Consider the following 18,541-nt stretch of genomic DNA (forward strand, 5'->3'; position numbering starts at 1 on the left):
AGAGTAAACACAGAATGAATTTGACAAACTTATGTTATGTGCATGTATAAATATACAACAGTGAAATCTATCTTTATGTATATTTATAAAACACCAATTAAAAGTAAATAAATAGAAAAAATAACAATAGAGTAGAGGAAGAGGAGTAAGGAGAAGGAGGAAGAGAGGGAAAGAAAAGACCTGGGACTGAAATGGAGCAAATTAAATACCAAATTCAAAATGACAAATTGTATGATTATTTCAAAATGAAATCAAGTATTATATGTAACTCTAATGCACCAATAAAACATTGAAAAGAAGGTAATAGCCATTTCTCAGAAAAAAAAAATCTGAGAAGAGGATTATCATAACTGACTCTGTTTCTGTCACTGGTATTTTTATTTGTTTTGCCATATTGCGCTAGTTCAGATCTTAAAGACCCAAGTGTCTTAGCTTCCATCTTGGCACTATTGAAAGGTGGTGAAAATTTTGAGTGGGGCCGAGGTGGGAGGTCTTCACTGCGAGCATGCCCTTGAAGAGATAGCAGGACCCCAGGCCCTTCCTATTCCTGTCTTTCTCTTCCCAGGCATGAGGTGAATGGTTTTTCCTCTGCCAAATGATACTGCCGCTGCCACCTGGCACCCCTCCACCAGAGCTTAAAAGCAATAGATTCACCTGACCATGAACTAAAACCTCCACCACTGTGATCCAAAGCCAAGTTGATTGCCTCAGACAATTATTACAGTGATGGAAAGATAACTAGTGCACATAAATTTTATTTATTGCATTTATCTACCTTTAGCATGTCTCCCAGGTTAGTAACTTACTATTTAACATACTTTATGAATTTTGCCACTAGCTTACTTACTATGACTGTGGTTCATACTTGTGTACAAGTTGCTTTTTTTCTTGTCCTTTATAGAATTAAATGGTGTCTGATAATACAGCAAAGTTATTCTTTGTATGATTAATTTTATTCATTTGAGACTTTCTTTTTTTGGGGGGGGGATTGTCTTTATTCATTAAACCTGGAGGCCTGGCCACTGCACACCCCCGTTCCCTCTCAGTACGTGCCCGAGTCCTGTGTGGCAACGTGAACAGGCTGCAAGGACACGAAGCCTGGGACCTTCTGCTCCTCTTGCAGGCAGCACCTCTTAGACCAAGAAGCTTTGGACAGCAGCCATGAAGTCCTGGGGGCGGTCAGCATGAACCCAGTGGTTGGCGTTAGGCACAGTCTGTATCCGGGCGCCAGGAAAGAGTCGCCTAATCTCAGGGTGGTGACTGGGACACACATAATGGGAACTTCCACCAAGGAGGAAGAGAGTTGGCCCAGAATAGGGTTCCTGTTGTGGTGGGAAGTTCATAATCTCATCCAAGTGCTCAGCCAGGGCATCCAAGTTCATTCTCCATTGGAAGTGCCCATCTACCTCCACCAGGTTGGTGAGCAGGAACTGCCGCACGGCCATGTCCTGGACAGCCTGGCTGAGTTGCTTATCGGCCAGTTTTCCAGCCTGGGAGCGGGGCATCTTATCTGGGATGTCTATGGACTTCATGGCAGCCACGTAGGTCGCAAACTTTGAGGTGCCTGTGGTCTTCACTGGGCTGATGTCCACTGCAATCAGCCGTTCCACCAGCTCTGGCCTCTGGAGCGCCAGAAGCATGGCTGTCTTTCCTCCCATACTGTGGCCAATGAGGGCACAAGGTGCCAGGTCCAGCTGGGGCAGGAGGCTCTGCAGGTCCTGGCACATGGCCTCGTAGCTCACATCTGGGCTGTGGGGGCTGTCACCATGGTTCCGAGCATCTACTGTCAGCACCCTCCGGCCTGTCTGCTGGGCCAAAGCCTTGGCAATGGAGTTGAAGTTGGTTTTGCTGCCGAAAAGCCCATGCAGAAGGACTATAGGTTGTCTCCCCGTCCAGAAGCCTGTAGGACAGCGGTAGCGGCCTGCAGGGACGATGGGGGGAGGGTCTGAGTTGGGAGAGGGGGGAAGGGTTGCCGAACCCGGGGAGGGGCTCATTTGAGACTTGTATTCTGTAATAGAATGTGTATAATATTTATTTTTTTTTCTGTATCAAGCAAAATATCTCAAGACAAAGGTCTCCTGATAATTAGTGTCATGATTACTCTGATTCTAAAAATATCTTGATCACACTGTGTCCCTTCCTAAGATGAGCCTCAGTCTTAGATAATTCCCTAGAGTAAACATGTATCCCTATATGGGTAGGATGCTTACATACTTTTTTCCTTTGGATCACCTCTGGGGCTATCTTCTCCCCATATTTTGTATTCCAAACTGCATTATATCCTAAGTGTAAATAACAAGAGTGTTCTGCAATTTCCCAAGGCATGTTCTGACAATTTTCTGAATTAAACAAGTTTCTGAATAAACCATGGATCAAAGAAGAAATCACAAAAGGAATTATAAAACACTTTTCACTGAATAATAATGGAAAAATATATCAAATTTGAGTGATGCAGTTAACAGAGTGCTTAGGAATGTATAGCTATAAATACTTATATTAGAAATAAAAGTGATAAAAGTCAGTGGAATAAACTTAATCTTAAAAACCTGAAAAAAAGGAAAACCACAAAATAAACAATGAAAATGAGAACTGAAATGGGAAAGGGAAAAAATGATAACACATTATTTATTGGAAATTATCAATAATATTCTTGGATAAAATAAATCTTTTGTTGAATTGATTAAAAAAGGAAAGAAATACAGATTACCAATAACAGCAATGAAGCAATATTATTACAGACATCCAAAGAAATGAGGGATATTAAAAAACAACAAACTTGACATCTCCAAAGAAAGGGATAAACTCCTTGAAAGTCACAAGTTACAAAAACTGACACAAAAGGAAATAGAATGTCTACATTGATCAATATCTTTTAAAGAAATTACATTCATAATTAAAATCCTTTCCACAGAGAAAACTCCAGGTCCAGATGGTTTAATTGGGAAATTCTCTAATTAGGAGAAAATTCAGCCAATTTTACACAAATTCTTTAAGAAATGTAGAATAGGAAATATTTTCCCACTTTTCTTAAGAGGTCTGAGTTACCTGCCAAGAACCAAACAAAGATATTACATAAAAGAAGTGCACATATGAATACCTCTTTTGAGCATTGCATAAAAATTCCTGACAAAACATTAGCATAGCAAATCTAATTGACTTATATAGTTTTAAAAAACAGGAACAACTGTGTAATGCAAGGCTGATTTAACATTCAAAAGTTGATCAATACAATTATCAATATTAATTGAGCGGAGAAAAACATTTGACAGTATTGAGTCATGATAAAACCACTTAGGAAACTAGAAATAGAAAAAAAAAACAACAAAAAATAAATAAAAAATAAAAAACATCCCTGAACTTAATAATAGGAGTCTAGGAGAAAATCTCCAGTTAATATGTTATTTTGTAGTGAAAAATGACTGTCTTTTCCCTGGAGTCAGCTGTTTGCTGATGTTTGCTGATGTTGTCAGATGTTTGCTCTTATCACTCCTGTTCAACAGGTACCAGAAGTCCTGAGGAATGCAACAAAACAGTAAAAAGAAAAAAGCTCATAAAGATTGGAAATAGGTAAACTGCCATTATTTGCAGGCAATAGGTTACTGAGAAATCTACCAAAAAATTACTAGAAAATTCAGCAGAGCCATGGGATACAAAGTAAATATTTAAAAACAAATTATAATTTTATATGTATCCTATTCATGATTATGATGTTTTAAAAATATAATTTATAAAACTATCCAACATAAAATAATAATTAACTAACAATACTGTTGGGAATATTTGAAGATGATCTATATCAAAATTAAGCAAACTACAGTCTATAGTCTGTGGTCTATTTTTTATTTTATAATGCAGCTATGCTTATTTTTTAATTTTTATGATTGAATCCATAGGCAGTTAGCCACTAAGCCACTTTCCTACCCCCTCTTTCATATATGTTTTTTATTTAGAGGCAGGGTCTGGCTGAATTTCTTAACACCTCTCTGAGTTGCCTCATCTTCCCCAGCCTCTGAGATTACAGGCATGCACAACTGCACCAAGCAATACAGATATATATATATATATATATATATATATATATATATATATATATATATATATATCTGCTTTTGCCATTGAGGTGCTGCTATAGAGACCATATAATTTAATAAAGCATCAAAAACTACTGCCTTACCCTTTACAAAGAATGATTGCCAATCTTTCATCTAAATGCTTTGAGAGATATATCACTAATTGGAAATTCAACATTAGTAACATTTGAAATGTACCTAAAGTTATCTATAAGTTCAGTGCAATCCCAGCAGATTTTCTTATACAACTTGATAAGAAGATTCAGAAATTGATATGCAGGTGCAAAGGTCCTAGAAGAAACAAAATCCTTTGGAGAAAGATCAAAGATGGAGAATCTGTACTACCAGATCTCAAGATACAGTATACATCTGTAATAATCAGAGCAATGTGCTAGAGGTCTGAGGTTAGTAAAACAATGGAACAGAGAAGAGAGTCTGGGTAAATCCACAAATTAATGGCCAACTGATTTTGACAATTGGGTCTGGGTAAGATAGTGAAAAGATTAACTTTTCAACAAATTATATAGAAAAACTGGGAATTTTGAAAAAGTATTATCTATTCTTTAACTCATTAATATACATAAAATTTAACAAAAAATGGTTCATAGACCTAAATGTAAAAGCTGAAAATTGTAAGGTTCCTGAAAAAAAAAAAGCATAGGAGAAAATCTTCACAAAGATTTCTTGGATAAGACATAGAAAGTATAAATCATGAAAAAAAAAGGGATGTAATTAGATTTCCTCATTATAATACCTTTTCCTCTCTTTCTGAATTATAAAATTAATACCAATATATTGAAAACTCTATAGTGTCCTGACATAAAAAAATCCTGGTTAGTACTGTTTCACTTGTTTCTCACACTTACTGAGCAAAGAACCATTTAACAGTAGAACATCAATTAATCTTTTACAGAATTTGTAGTGCAGAAAATGTACTTGCAAGGTACTATTGAAGACACATTATTTTCTTTTGGAATAAACTCTATTATCAATACTAATTGAGGAAGAAGAGCCATAACAGTTGAATAGTTATTTTTGCTACAGAATGTGCTGTGTTCCATTTATTTACATTTCACTATGACACATCTAATGCTTGTGAATTATTAATATTCTCTATGGCAATAAATATTATTATAAAACAATACTCTGAAATAACAGTACAACTTAAGTATTCCCTTACTTATAAGTGTTTATAACTTGATTAATTTTGGCTAAAATTAAGAACTCTTCATATAAAATTTGACTGGAGGATCTGAAATATTAAAATTAACTCACCCTAATACATCTTAAGACATATTACTATGATGGGGTCATAGTCCTAAAACTCCAATGAAGGAACTCATATTTATACTATGTTTTCAGAAGAACTGAAAGACAGAAAACAGAGATTATTCAATTATAATGAAAAATCCAAATAATGGAGCCAGGACAGATGTCTTAAGAAGGACAGAGCCATCAGTATAGATGTTCAATTAAGAGACAATAATAAGGCCAGGTACAGTGGTGCATACCTAGAATCACAGTGATTTAGGAGGATGAAGCAGGAGGATCGCCAGTTCAAAGCCAGTCTCAGCAACTTAGTTAGGCCCTAAGCAACTTAATAAGACCCTGTCTCAAAATAAAAAATAAAGGTATGAAAATGTAGGTCAGTGGTTGAGAGTCTTTGGGTTCAATCCCCTGTAATGAGAGAGGGGGGGGGGAGAAATGATTGAGTTCCAAACTACTCCCAATACAGACTAACAAAAACCAACAATGGAGGGATCAAGATGGTGAGTAAGATGCTCCAGTGTTTGTCTCTCCAAAGAGACGCCAAGATGGACAGCTATTCTTTTACCAATCCACCTTCACAAGAGCTAAGGAGAGAACACAGTGCCCAGTTTTAGCACAGCAAAGAAAGAATAATACATGGAAGAAGGCTGGAAGGAATGAGTTGCCTACATGGCCCTTCCCACAACTCCTAGATGCTACCTGAGGAAAGGAGAGGGGATTAAGTCTAGACCTTAGACTTGAAGCCCAGTACCAGATCCACCATAGCAAAAGCCAGTGTATTACAAGGCACCAAGTCTCCTGCCCCCTGAGTATTTGGATCCTCCTTAGTCACGTGGCCAAGGGAGTGTCTGGGCCACTCTTTCCTAAACTTTGGGAAGAAAGGCGAAGAATAAGACTCCAATAGGGAATAATGCAGAAAAGTAAGCATAGGACTTTGGTTGAGATCAATGTGGGCTCATCATGATAAAACTCAGCACCAGATAGAGCCCAAAGGCCCCAATCTCTAGCTCAGTGCTCATAGATGGAGCCTCTGGACCTATCTGGCATCAAGCAGTGATCTCTGCCCTGATAGGACGGGCATGTGCTTTGGGCTGCATCATCACCAGCTCTTTGTGTGCTTGGGGTGACCCCATCGATTATGCAATTTAATCGATTCAGCTGCAGAATCCCTTGTGAGACTCACATGTAATCCAGTTTAACATCAGCCTGGACAGCCAAAGCACTGCATCCAACAGCACCCCTGACCTCAGGCAGCAAAATGAGGAGCAAGATTCTAGCTGCTGAGGAGTGGAGCAAGAAAGTGAGCACAGGACTGTGTCTTGGAACTCAGTGGTAGGTCAATCAAACTTAACACTGGGCAAGTCTTTACAGTCCTTATTCCTAGGCCAGTACCTGAGGATGGAGCCTCTGGATCTGACACTCTGTTAGGTAGATACCATCCATCTCTGTTGGTCTGACATATCCCAGCCAGCATTACCTCCAGCTGGCTGCAGCAGTATCAATCCTTGACTCTACCCCAGCAGCAGGCAGCCCACAGCACAATCGGCCTCAGTCCTAATACCACATCCACTGGTCTTGGTAAGCTGTGGCCTCCTGGTGAGATCTGGTGTTGGTGGCCACAGCCCATACCAATTTTTCCTCAACCCCAGGCAGCATAACATGGAAAAAACAATTGACCTGTTGCGGGGAGAAAGGAGATGTAGTCACTAATTTATTGTTTAGGAGACTGGGACTAGTCTTGCCACAAGGAGGCCCATATCCTCACAAATCCCAGCCTGGCACCAGGCCATGCCCTCCACCTCTGAAAAGTGGTCCTCTTCTTTCCAATAATTTCTTCTGTCCTGTATCTGTCTGGAACAGCCTCAAGCTACCACCTGGCTCTTGGTATTCTGGAGGGTCCCCTATTTCCTTGGTGAAGCATTTTTCAGAAAATTATTGAGATCCAAGATGGAGTCACAACTAATACCAATTCCTCTTAAGTTATTTAAAAAAAAATTGAAGAGAAGGAAATTTTTCCAAAATCATCCTAAAAATCTAGCATTATTCTGATGCCAAAACCAGAAAAGGACACACACGGACACACACACACACACACACACACACACACGGAGAGAGAGAAAGCTACAGGTCCATATCTTTGATGAACAAAGATGCAAAAATTCTCAATAAAATACTGCTCACACAGTGAATAACCTTTTAAATAAGCTGTATAAATACAAATATATAGATATAGCTTATTTAAAAGGTTATTCACCATGGTCAAGTGGGATTCATCCCACTGGTACAAAGATGATTCTATATACTCAAATTAATAAGTGTGGATGAACCATGTCAACAGAATAAAGGACAAAACCCATATGATCATTGTAATAAGTGCAGAAAAGTAATTTATTCAATTTCCCTTTATGATACAAAATTCCCTTTATGATAAAAATTTAATTCTCCTTTATGATAAAAACCCTAAGCAAATAAGACATAGAAGAAACATACCTCAATATGATAAAGGTCATGTACAGCAAGCCCACAGCAAAAATCATACTGAATGAGGGGAGACTAAACAAGAGAAGGCTGCACACTTTCACCACTTTCATTCAATGTATTGGAAATCCCAGCCAGGCAAGCAAAATAAATAAAGAACACCCAGATTGGAAAGGAAGAAGTCAAATTATCACTGTTTGCAGATGACAACATCTTAAATGTAGAAAACCTCAAAGATTGTGACAAAAATTATTAGAACTAATAAATGAATTCTGCAAATTTTCATGATATAAAATTAACATACCAACATCAATAGCATTTTTATACATCAATACTTAACTATCTGAAATAGTAATCAAGAAAGCAATCCCATTTACAATAGGTACAAAAAAGTTAAAATACCTAACAATAAATTCAACCAAGGTGAAAATCTCTATATAAAGTTATAAAATGCTGATGAAAGAAATTGAAGAGGACATAGGAAATGTAAAGATATCCCATGCTCATGGCATTGGAAAAATCAACATTGTTAAAATGTTCATACCACCCAAAAGTAATCCAGAGAGTCAGTGTAGTTCCTATCAAAATACCAGGGACATTTTTCACAGACTTAGAAAAAGAAAGTTCCTAAAATTTGTGTGGAATCACCAAGAAACTCTGAACAACCAAAACAATCTTGAGTAAAAGGAAGAAGAGTAAGAAGCGTTTCACTGGCTGATTTCAGGATATACTACAAAGCTATGTTGATTAAAACGCATGAGATGGGCACATAAACAGGCACATGGACCAATGGACCAGAATAGAGAATCTAGAGAAAACATTCACAGCCAACTGATCTTTGACAAAGGTGCTACGAACACACATCGGAGAAACGACAGTATTTTCAATAAATAGTGGTGAGAAAATCGGGTAACTGCAGGCAGAACAATGAAACTAAACTTCTGTCCCACCACATAACACAAATTCACCCAAAATAGATTAAAGACTAAATATAAGACTTGAAACTTAGAGAAAACTTAAAGGGAACTCTTTGGGGCATTAGTATGGACAAAGATATCTTGAACAAGACCCCGAAAGTGTAGGAAACAAAAGCAAAAATAAACAAAGGGTATTTCAGCAAACTAAACAGTTCTGCACAGAAAAGGAAACAATTGACACAGTGAAAAGACAATCTGTAGAATGGGAGAAAAAGGTACTAGGGATATAGTTCAGTTGGTAGAGTGCTTACCTAGCATGCAGAAAGTCCTGGGTTCAATCCCCTGCACTACAAAGAAGAATGGCAGAAAATATTTGAAAACTGTTCATCTGACAGAGCTAATAACCAGAATATATAAGGGAAACAAACAACTCAATAGGGAAAAAAAAAGTCCAAATTGAATTTGAGTGATAGAATAAACAGTTTTCAAAGGAAGACACACAATTGGACAACTCATACATTAAAAAATTCTTAACAACACTAATCATCAGGAAAATGCAAATTAAAACCACAATTACTTCACCCTGGGAAAAACGACTATTACCAAATAAATAAATAAATAAATAAAAGATGGAAAGCACTGGCAACGATGTGGAGAAAAAGAAACCTCCATGCACAGTTGGTTTGAATATGAGTTAGTAGAACGATTGTGGAAAAGAGTGTGGAGAGTCCTTAAAAAGTAGAAAAGAACCTACTATATGATCCAACAATCCTGCTCCTGGGTGTATACCCACAAGAGATGAAACAGGTCTGTCAAAGAGATATCTACACTCCTATATGCTTAGTAGCAGTGTTCTAAGTAGCCAAGAAATAGAAACAACCAGCTGTCCGTCAACTGATGAGTGGATAAAAAAATGGGGTACAGAGCACAATGGAATCTGGTCATTTGCAGCAACTTGGATGGTAGTAGTGGTCATTATGTTAAGTTAAATATACCAGGCAAAGAAAGACAAATATTCCACATTATTCATATGTGGAATTTAAAAAAGGTGATCTCAAAGAAGTTGAGAGCAGAATGGTTGTTTCTTAAGCCTGTGGTGACTAACAGGACGGGAAGGATAGGCTAAGCTTAATCAGTGGGTGCTAAGTTACAGTTAGAGGAAAGAATTTCTGGTGCTTTAGTGCATAGGAGGGTGACCCTAGATGACAATAATGTGTTGTTTACACACATATATTTTTAAAGCTTTAAAAATATATAGGATTTGAATGTTTTCACCATAAAGAAGTATTAACAGAGAAAGTAGATATGTTTAATTGATTTAAACTTTGCATAATGTATACTTGTACAGAAACATCATATGGCACCCCATGAATATACAAAATTTACATGTTTCAGTTAAAAACATAAATAAAAAATGATAAAAGCTGGTGAAAATGCACTGGTCTAGGGAAAGAAAGGGTTGTCAATGAAGTACATTAATGAACATAATACAAAGCAGTAAGGTCTCTTATGCAGTTGAAGCAGCACTTTGGAGGTAGGCGTAATATACTATTCGGATTCTTATCTGAAATAACATAGAACTGTGCCATTAAAGATTTACTTTTGATTGTATAAAGTCAGAAACTCAAACTGAATGGCCATTTCCCTGAAAAATGACTTTCAAAGCAGAGGGTTGACATTTTTGTTCTATTTGGAACATGAATAAGAAATGAGATTATCAATCACATAAACAGAAATCACATGTTTGCAAAGTTGGCCTTTATGCTCAAGCATAGTGAAAACAGGAAAAGATTTGGAAATAGTCATGAATGATATTTAAAATACTTTCATCCATCCATAAATAATTGATATGGGTATATAAGTTGTATTGGAAACTTGGCTGTTTTATTTGCATATCTTGCCAAACATATATAGGTCTACCCCCTAAAATCTACATTTGTTTGTATTTATACCTAAGCATAGTTTGCGAAGGCAAAGATTTGTGGACTGTAAATAGGTTTCTGACAGACTTAAACCTAAAGTTATGAGATCATCCTTTTGCTAGAATTTATTGATTGTTAACTCTGCAACCAGCATCTACTACATGATGCAGATTACACAGCAGTATAAGCCATAATCTTCCCTTCCCAAATGGACAATACACAGCAGTATAAGCCATAATCTTCCCTTCCCAAATGGACAATATATAACATAATTGTTACTATGATTTACAATGTGTTGTGGTTGACTTTTTAAGTTTAATGTAACTGCAAATAGTGTCTTTTTGAATAATCCTGTGCAAAAAAGATTTGTGTGTGTATATGTGTGTATTTATGTTATTAAATATAGGATGATATTTTACATGCACTCAAAATCTAAGAAAAAGGAACTCTGTAATTAATGTGTTACTGATTCTATAATCTGTTTATGCAAGAACCATGAGTCATACAAACTTATCTCTTAGATACAGACCCACTAAGATAGGTACTATTTTTGATACCAGTATGATGTAATATGGAAAATATAAAATTGTGAAACACTTTAATATTGGCCAACGTTTAAATCTATTTGGCCTGGATTGCTGCTTCACTAATTTAGAAACTGAGGATCAGACATACACTTTTCCATGATCACACAGAAAATAAGGGAGGAATCCAATATTTAATCTCCATCTGCAAAAGCTCATCTTTCCTAACTACTATGAGCTCCATGAGGACTGACTTATACGCAATTCACAAGGACTAGTTGCTTAGCCCCACCTGAGGGCCTCATGGCTTCAATGTCTCATTCTTAATCCTAAAACTAAATTATTTGTTAGAGATTGTGATTTTTAGTTTATAATTGGTAAAAATGGGGTTCAAAGAGTTTAGGTAATGTGCCAAAAAACATACAGCTAGAGTACTCCATAGTTCTTTCTTATTTTTTCATTTACAATTTTTCATCATAGTATCATATATATATGATATTCAATAAACTTTTATTGAATTATTGGATAAATTAATGAATGTGTGCCTAAAAATAATTTAAAATACCATTTTGTTAATTTTACTTTGCTTTGCTTGAATAGAACACAACACACACACACACACACACACACACACAGAGAATTTTCACATGCTGTAAGATAGAATCAACAATCAGAATAAAACAGCTCATGGAAAAAATCTTGTAATAATATTTCAAAGTCATTGCAAAATAGACAAGTATTTTGGGGGGTATCTATTTCAGCTTTATAACTGGACTATGATCTTTTGGGTAGTCTGAATAAATTCATCTTTAATATATTTGAGGCAAAAACTCATGTCTGCATCTCAAATTTCAACTAAAAATCTCCATGTAACCAACAAGCAGATTTTATTTGGTAGCTTTTTTTTTTCTTTTAGAACTAATGTAGAAAGAAATAGATGACAAAGTGCTAATTTTGACTTAAAAGGAAAGCCCAGCAGAGATTCAACTCTGGATTTACCATTTAATTTCTGTGTGATCCTGGACACGTCCATTTTATATCAGCTGTTTCCACATGTAGAAAGTGATGAAAAGCATATGACATTGTGGACTGGATCTAAGACAATCTGTGTGATAACGCTTTTATTGGTGTGAACAAATAGAAACTAGGCTGTCATCAAGAGGACCGCTATTGGGTTGTGTTGAGGCCTTGCCATGTTAAACATAGCAAATTTCAATTAATCCAGTTGCTTGGTCCAGGATGGTGTCATCTGAATGTTGAGCAGCGTCAGGATGCTACACTACCAGGTGTCCCGTTTCTGAATAACCAAGTCAAGTCACCATGATATTTTATCAGGACACTCTTCTCAGGCAGTGAGTGAATGAATGGACGCCATCCCGCCAACGTGTTCTTTCCTGTCCTGTTTCTTTACCCATCTTCTTTACCCAGATATTTTATTATAAAGGGTTTTAGTTATTAAACAGCTTTCTCTTAGCAGACTTTTGTTTCCTTCCTAATGGTAATGAATGGCTATCAAATACAGCCGTGGTCTGGATAACCCTCTTTTCTCTCTCTCCTCTCCCTCACTCACTACCTATTTGAATTGAATATAGAAATATATAAAGAAGGACCTGGAAATAACTTGTGTTCTTGGTACTAAAGGATGAGCAATGTGAGGTGCAGCATTAACTTCTTCTTCTGAAGCGATTATAGTATATAGGCAGGGTCATTCCAAGAATTATTTTAAAGTTGTATTTTTTACAGTATAGAAACAATATGCATATGTAGATCCTTCCTACTCAACATACAAACATTCTACATGCAAACATTTGACATCCTTCAAAATTTTAAAAGATTTAATGAGCATATAGTACAGTATTTTAATTAAGATTCTCCTTTAATTAGACATTTAGAAATATTGTTCTTTTTAATTTTATAGACTTAAGATCATAGTAATCATCTTTGTCATATGTTATTTTTGTTTCTAGCTATTTTGACGACAGACTCCCAGTAGTTAGCAATCACATGATCTTAATTAATATTGCTAACTAAAAAAGTAAATGTTCCCCTATGTGATATAATATGAGAGCACCAATTTCCCCACACCATGGCAATGTTCAGAAATATTAAACAGTCTAATTTGCTAAGTTAAACATTCTTGGATTTTACAATATGTACAATGTGTAATCAGACCATCTGTATATAATTATAGTTTAGCTTACCTCCCAAAATTATATTTGTTAACAATTTCTTAATATACTTATATAATGGGCTATAATTTCAGAATAATATTAAACATTAATAGTCTTCCTTCCTTATTTACAATGATTCTGGGGTTTTAATCTCAAATGTAGTTTTGGCCATTAATTAGGAAAGTATTCTTGTTATACGAAAGAAGTAAACTTATTTACATTTAATAAGATATTTTATTATAAAGGGTTTTAGTTATCAAATGTCTTTAAATTGCAACTTAAATTACCTTGTAATTGAACTCCTTCTGTTTGTATAAATATGTTATAATATATATAAATTTGACATGTTTAAATTATTATCTATATTCTAATAACAAACTATTCATGTAGTTTTGGTAAAATCTTTGTTGACTTTGTGGCTTATTCGTTTGCAATTTTGATGAATTTAATAACTGTCAACTTGATTTTGAAGATCTTGCTTTCACATTCATGAAATATATAGGTGTCTGTATCTGTTTTCTCCTTAGATCTATATGACACACGCACATGCACTCACACACATATTTCTATGCTGTATTTTTTGAAGTATAAAGTTTTAACATTCTTTTCCATGCTGATAATTTGTCTACGAATGCAAAATGACTTCCTTTATACATAGTAGGTTAACTTGAAGTTTATTTCGCTTGATATCGTTATTGAAAAAGATAAATTGTTCAAACATTTGCAACAGAAAAACCTAGGTTCAAATTCCAGCTGTGGTCTTTAGCAACCTCTTCAGGGCTTAATATTCTCTTTTGTAATTGTGGCAATAATGTGAACCTCACGTTGGTGTAGTAGTAAATAAGATGATGATGTGTTAGTTTTGGCCCCCGGCCTGCAAACAGGAGGCACTCAATAAACATGCTGTGACTATTCTAATTTTTTTCCCCCCACAGCTGTCTCTGACGTGTTCCTCTGCTCCTTATTTTTCATGCTGATTGGACTGTCATCATTTTCATCACCTTATTATTCTATTTTGCATTCTCAAAGAGCTGGGAAACTTTTTGTCAATAAACAAGGGCACTTTTCTACATCCAGTTTTCAGCAGGGCCTTGCTGTGATGGCTGCCTTATTGTCCAGTGACTGCTCCTCCCATCTCCCTTTGCTTCCTAGCTCTGTATTCTGGCTTAGCATCCCTCTGTCTCCTCAACTTGCTCTTTGCATATGACTGATGCTCCTATTGCACACGAACCACTATTTAAGCCCTGTTGTGGAAACACTTGTCTACCACAGTTTGTCCAAACAGTTGTCTAAAATTTTCTTTTGCTTTATTTTACAAATTATTTACAGAGATTTTATTTTCACTGACTTTTAGGGATAATATTCACCTATTTCTTTTATGCTAAAATATTTTTTCCACAGGGACCATATGATGATTTTCATCTATTTTCAAAATTATGAAGCATTTGGTACCCATATGAACATATGTAACATAACATGTATTAAAAAACTATACAGTGAAATAGGATGTTATGCAGACTGTTGAAGCTCCCTGTCGGCCCTCTGCACTTGCCTCCCTGTTTGCCTTATTTCTTTATGTAGCTCATAACTTCCTTCTAGAATCTTCCTAATCTTTTTTAAAGTGCATTCTTGTTAAAATGTATGCTAAGATGTTCCCACAGGACAATCTGCTAGTGGTAAAGTTCTAATTTCTGAAAATGTCTTCAAATTGCCTTTCTTGGAAGATGTTTTTACTGGGTAGATGATTCTAGGTTGAAAGAACTTTCGACCCTTGAAGATATTTTTTTTCTGGTGATTTCTGTCTTTCATTGAGAAGTCAAGACTAGTAATTTTATGTAAATAAAATATGGGATGAAAACATTAGAATGAAATGTGTATCAAAGATAAGCAGGCATAAATGAGAAAAAGCAAAATTGAGCTTTTAGAATTGAAAAAAATATACATACAGTCAGTGAATTAAAGATCACTGGAGTTAACAATGAAGAAGTTCTGGATAATGTTCTGTTTTTACTGGACTTCTCTGTGGAGAAGTCATCTGTTAATGTAGCTGTCACTATTTTCTTCACAATCCAATTTTTCTCTCTGCTTTTTGTAAAACCCTAGTCTCTTATTTGGTGCTTTTCATACACACACACACACACACACACACACACACACAAAAGTGTGTGTGTGTAATTATGGTAATTTAACCTACCTGAGATTTGTTGGTATGCCTGAGTTCATCAATTCTGGGTAATTCTTAACCATTGTCCATTCAAACATTGTCTCTCTTCAGTCTATTATTTTGTCTAGAATTTTGACTGTGTGTCTGTTGGACTAGCTCATTCTATGTCCCACATTTCTCACGCTCTCTTTTATACATTTCCATTACTTTTCCTCTCTGGGCCCCAATTGTGTGATTTCTTCATTTATATCTTCTGTGTCATTAATTCCCTTTTAAGCTATAAATGTAACTTTAATTCACTGACTTTATTTTTCATTTCTAAAAGCTTGATTTTGCTTTTTCTCAACTATGCCTGTTTATCTTTGATAGATATTTGATCTTAGTGTTTTCATTCCATATTTTATTTATAAAAAATTACTAGTCATTATATTTCTAATGATTCCCACACATTTACTTTCATCTGTTACCTGTTTGGTTCTCCCTCATTTACAATGCCTAGTTGATTTGTTCAGTGATTTTTTTATTTTGAGCACATGTTTATTAAAACTCTGTGAATTTATTGAGACTTGATGTGACAGTGTGTTTACTTGAAAGCATTTGTCTACTTTCTCTGAGTTCTAGAAAGCTATAAACCCAGATCTTTAAATTAAAAGTCTTTAATTGTGGATAATGTGAATTCAAGTCCCAAACATATATAAAAGCATATCTATGACCCAAAATATTTTTGGGAAGCTACTGCATTCCTCTATAACTAAAGTAAATCCTACTCAAAGAAGTCCACTATTTTATCCTTTCCTAGACTTAGGCCTTCTGGGATTTTTACAAGGGTTTCCAGTCTAATTACTCATTATTCAATGGCCCTAGTCTAACTGCTTGACTAGCTCTTATGCAGTCATTAAAGCCAAGGTTTTAAGCTACCAGAAATCATGTCCTGGGACAGTGGGAAACCTCTTAGATTTGGGTTCACTCTTTATCCTGACTTTAAAGAATTCCCCTTGATTTCTTAGGTCCCATGAATTTGTGTAGTTGCTATTTTTAAATCTTATTCAGCATTTAAAAAAGACTTTTGACTTTTCTTATAGAATTTTCAGAATATCCTACCGGTGACCTGGTATGAAGATTTTAAAATCATGAGGGGCTTCACACCATAAAGGCTCAGCAATAAAAAAGTGTCCAGCAGTTTCTGTTTATTTCTACTTTGTACATGATAGAGGCTTTGTACATGTCTTCACTCCCACCTAATGTGGGCACGTTAAAGTCTGGGATCACTGTGGAAGTCTGAAGTAGGCAATGGACCACTGGGAAGGTCTCCTCTGTCATACTGCTCAATGTGGGATCTCTATAATATCTTCTACCCTTACCTCTTGGCTCATTTCTTCCTTACATTTCTATCTGCCTTCTCTTTCCCTAAGCCCCAATTATGCTTAGCTTCTATAGCAAAAATGAAGATACTCTGCAAGGACACATGATAAATCTTTCTAGGCCAGTTGCTCCTCTGGGTAATTGTTTTTGCTTCTGTCTTGACCCATGATGGAGATGGAGAGATAACAAGGAAAAATCTCTCTTTAGAGTACCTATGAGAGAACAAAGGTGGAGGAAAATGCACAGAAAGTGTGTAAATAAATTTTCCAAGATTTTAGGCAAAGATTCTTAAATTCTTGTTGGGATTGGTTCCCAATGATACAAGTTTTATAGATAAGCCTTTCAGAAGTTGATTGGATCAGGAGAGTTCTGATCTCATCAATGGCAGAATCAATTGGCAGGTACAAAATTGAATGGACTATTGGGAAGTGGAGAAATCTATAGGAGGTAGGCCCTAGTTGGAGCAAGTATGTCACTGGGGCATGGCCCGGCATGGCATATCTTGTCCCCTGTCACGTCCTTACTTTCTCTGCTTTCTGACTGCCATGAGGTGACAGCTTTGCCTGGCCACACTCTTCTGCCATGATGTTTCTGCCTCATCACAGCCCACAAACAATGCAACCCGCTGACTATGGACTGAAAACTCTGAAATCATAAGCTGAAATAAATCTTTTCTCCTATAAGTTGATTTTCTTAGGTACTTGTCACAGTGACAGAAAGCTGACGAGCCTAGTTGCCATTGCTTTCCCTTAAGGTGTAGAGGTAGCTTTTGTTTTTCTCTTGGATTTTATGTCAATGATTTCATGTCAAAAATATTTGTGTCTTCTGGTTCATTACTATTATTTTTCAGTTTCCTGTGAAGAAGCATATGGAGTTATTTCAGTTAGTCCTACAGAGTGTTTTCTGACGCCCTGTTGGAGGTGATCTGTTCACTGCAGCCTTGTGGCTATTCTACAATCTCTGACTCATGAGACTAATGGAGTGCTGTTGCCTAACAGGCCTGATTTGTTGGTAACTGGCTATGCTCCAGCACTTTGCCGTTACCCTTAACATTCACTAAAGTCAGAGTTCACGGGAACAATACTGCTCAAGAAATACCATGTGGTAACTTCACTTCATCTAGGGATGTGACCTTCATCCGATTCTTTCAGTCAGATCTGAGGTTTGCTTTACAGTCATGAGTTGACTGAAAACATTTTTTTAAAAAAACGAATATTTAAATCAACTCTTGAAGCAGGGCCCAACTCTTACAAATGCTTTGCAAACTGATAAGAATGAGAAAAGCAAGTATAACAAGTCTTCTCTTTTACTCCTGAAAATGTGTCTGTAACATCCATATAGGTTTATTTCCTTTCTCTCACTTTTCTCCCCACCCTCAGGTACCTTTTTATGGGTAGAGAGATGACAAACATAGGGTAGAAAGTCCAGAAACTGCAATAAGTTTAAATGGGAATCAGTTATTTAATTTGATAGCATAGGTTTTAAAAACTGTTAAAAACAATTTACAAGTTTTCCAATGTGATTAATAATTTCCTAGGACCATGCCGTTTTTTTAATAGCCTGGAAACTCTGAGAAAAGAATAAGTATGGTTATTGAATTATATCTATGTAAAATAAATTTGAAAATAGTTCATGGCTCATTAAAGTTTTAAGTCATTCCTAAC

At 36.0% G+C, this 18,541-nt stretch overlaps 1 pseudogene across 1 annotated transcript in view; it reads right to left on the reverse strand.

The window, feature by feature from the left end:
- Positions 1–988: 988 nt before the first annotated feature.
- LOC308654735 (sn-1-specific diacylglycerol lipase ABHD11-like) overlaps positions 989–18,541 on the reverse strand; it is a 66,920-nt pseudogene continuing 49,367 nt past the window's right edge. Inside the window, exon 3 of the transcript in view lies at positions 989–1,921. The product of the transcript in view is annotated as a sn-1-specific diacylglycerol lipase ABHD11-like (transcript). The remainder of the gene's footprint in view (positions 1,922–18,541) is intronic.

Source organism: Spermophilus citellus, assembly GCF_964194105.1.
Source record: "Spermophilus citellus genome assembly, chromosome: 8".
NCBI lineage: Eukaryota > Metazoa > Chordata > Mammalia > Rodentia > Sciuridae > Spermophilus > Spermophilus citellus.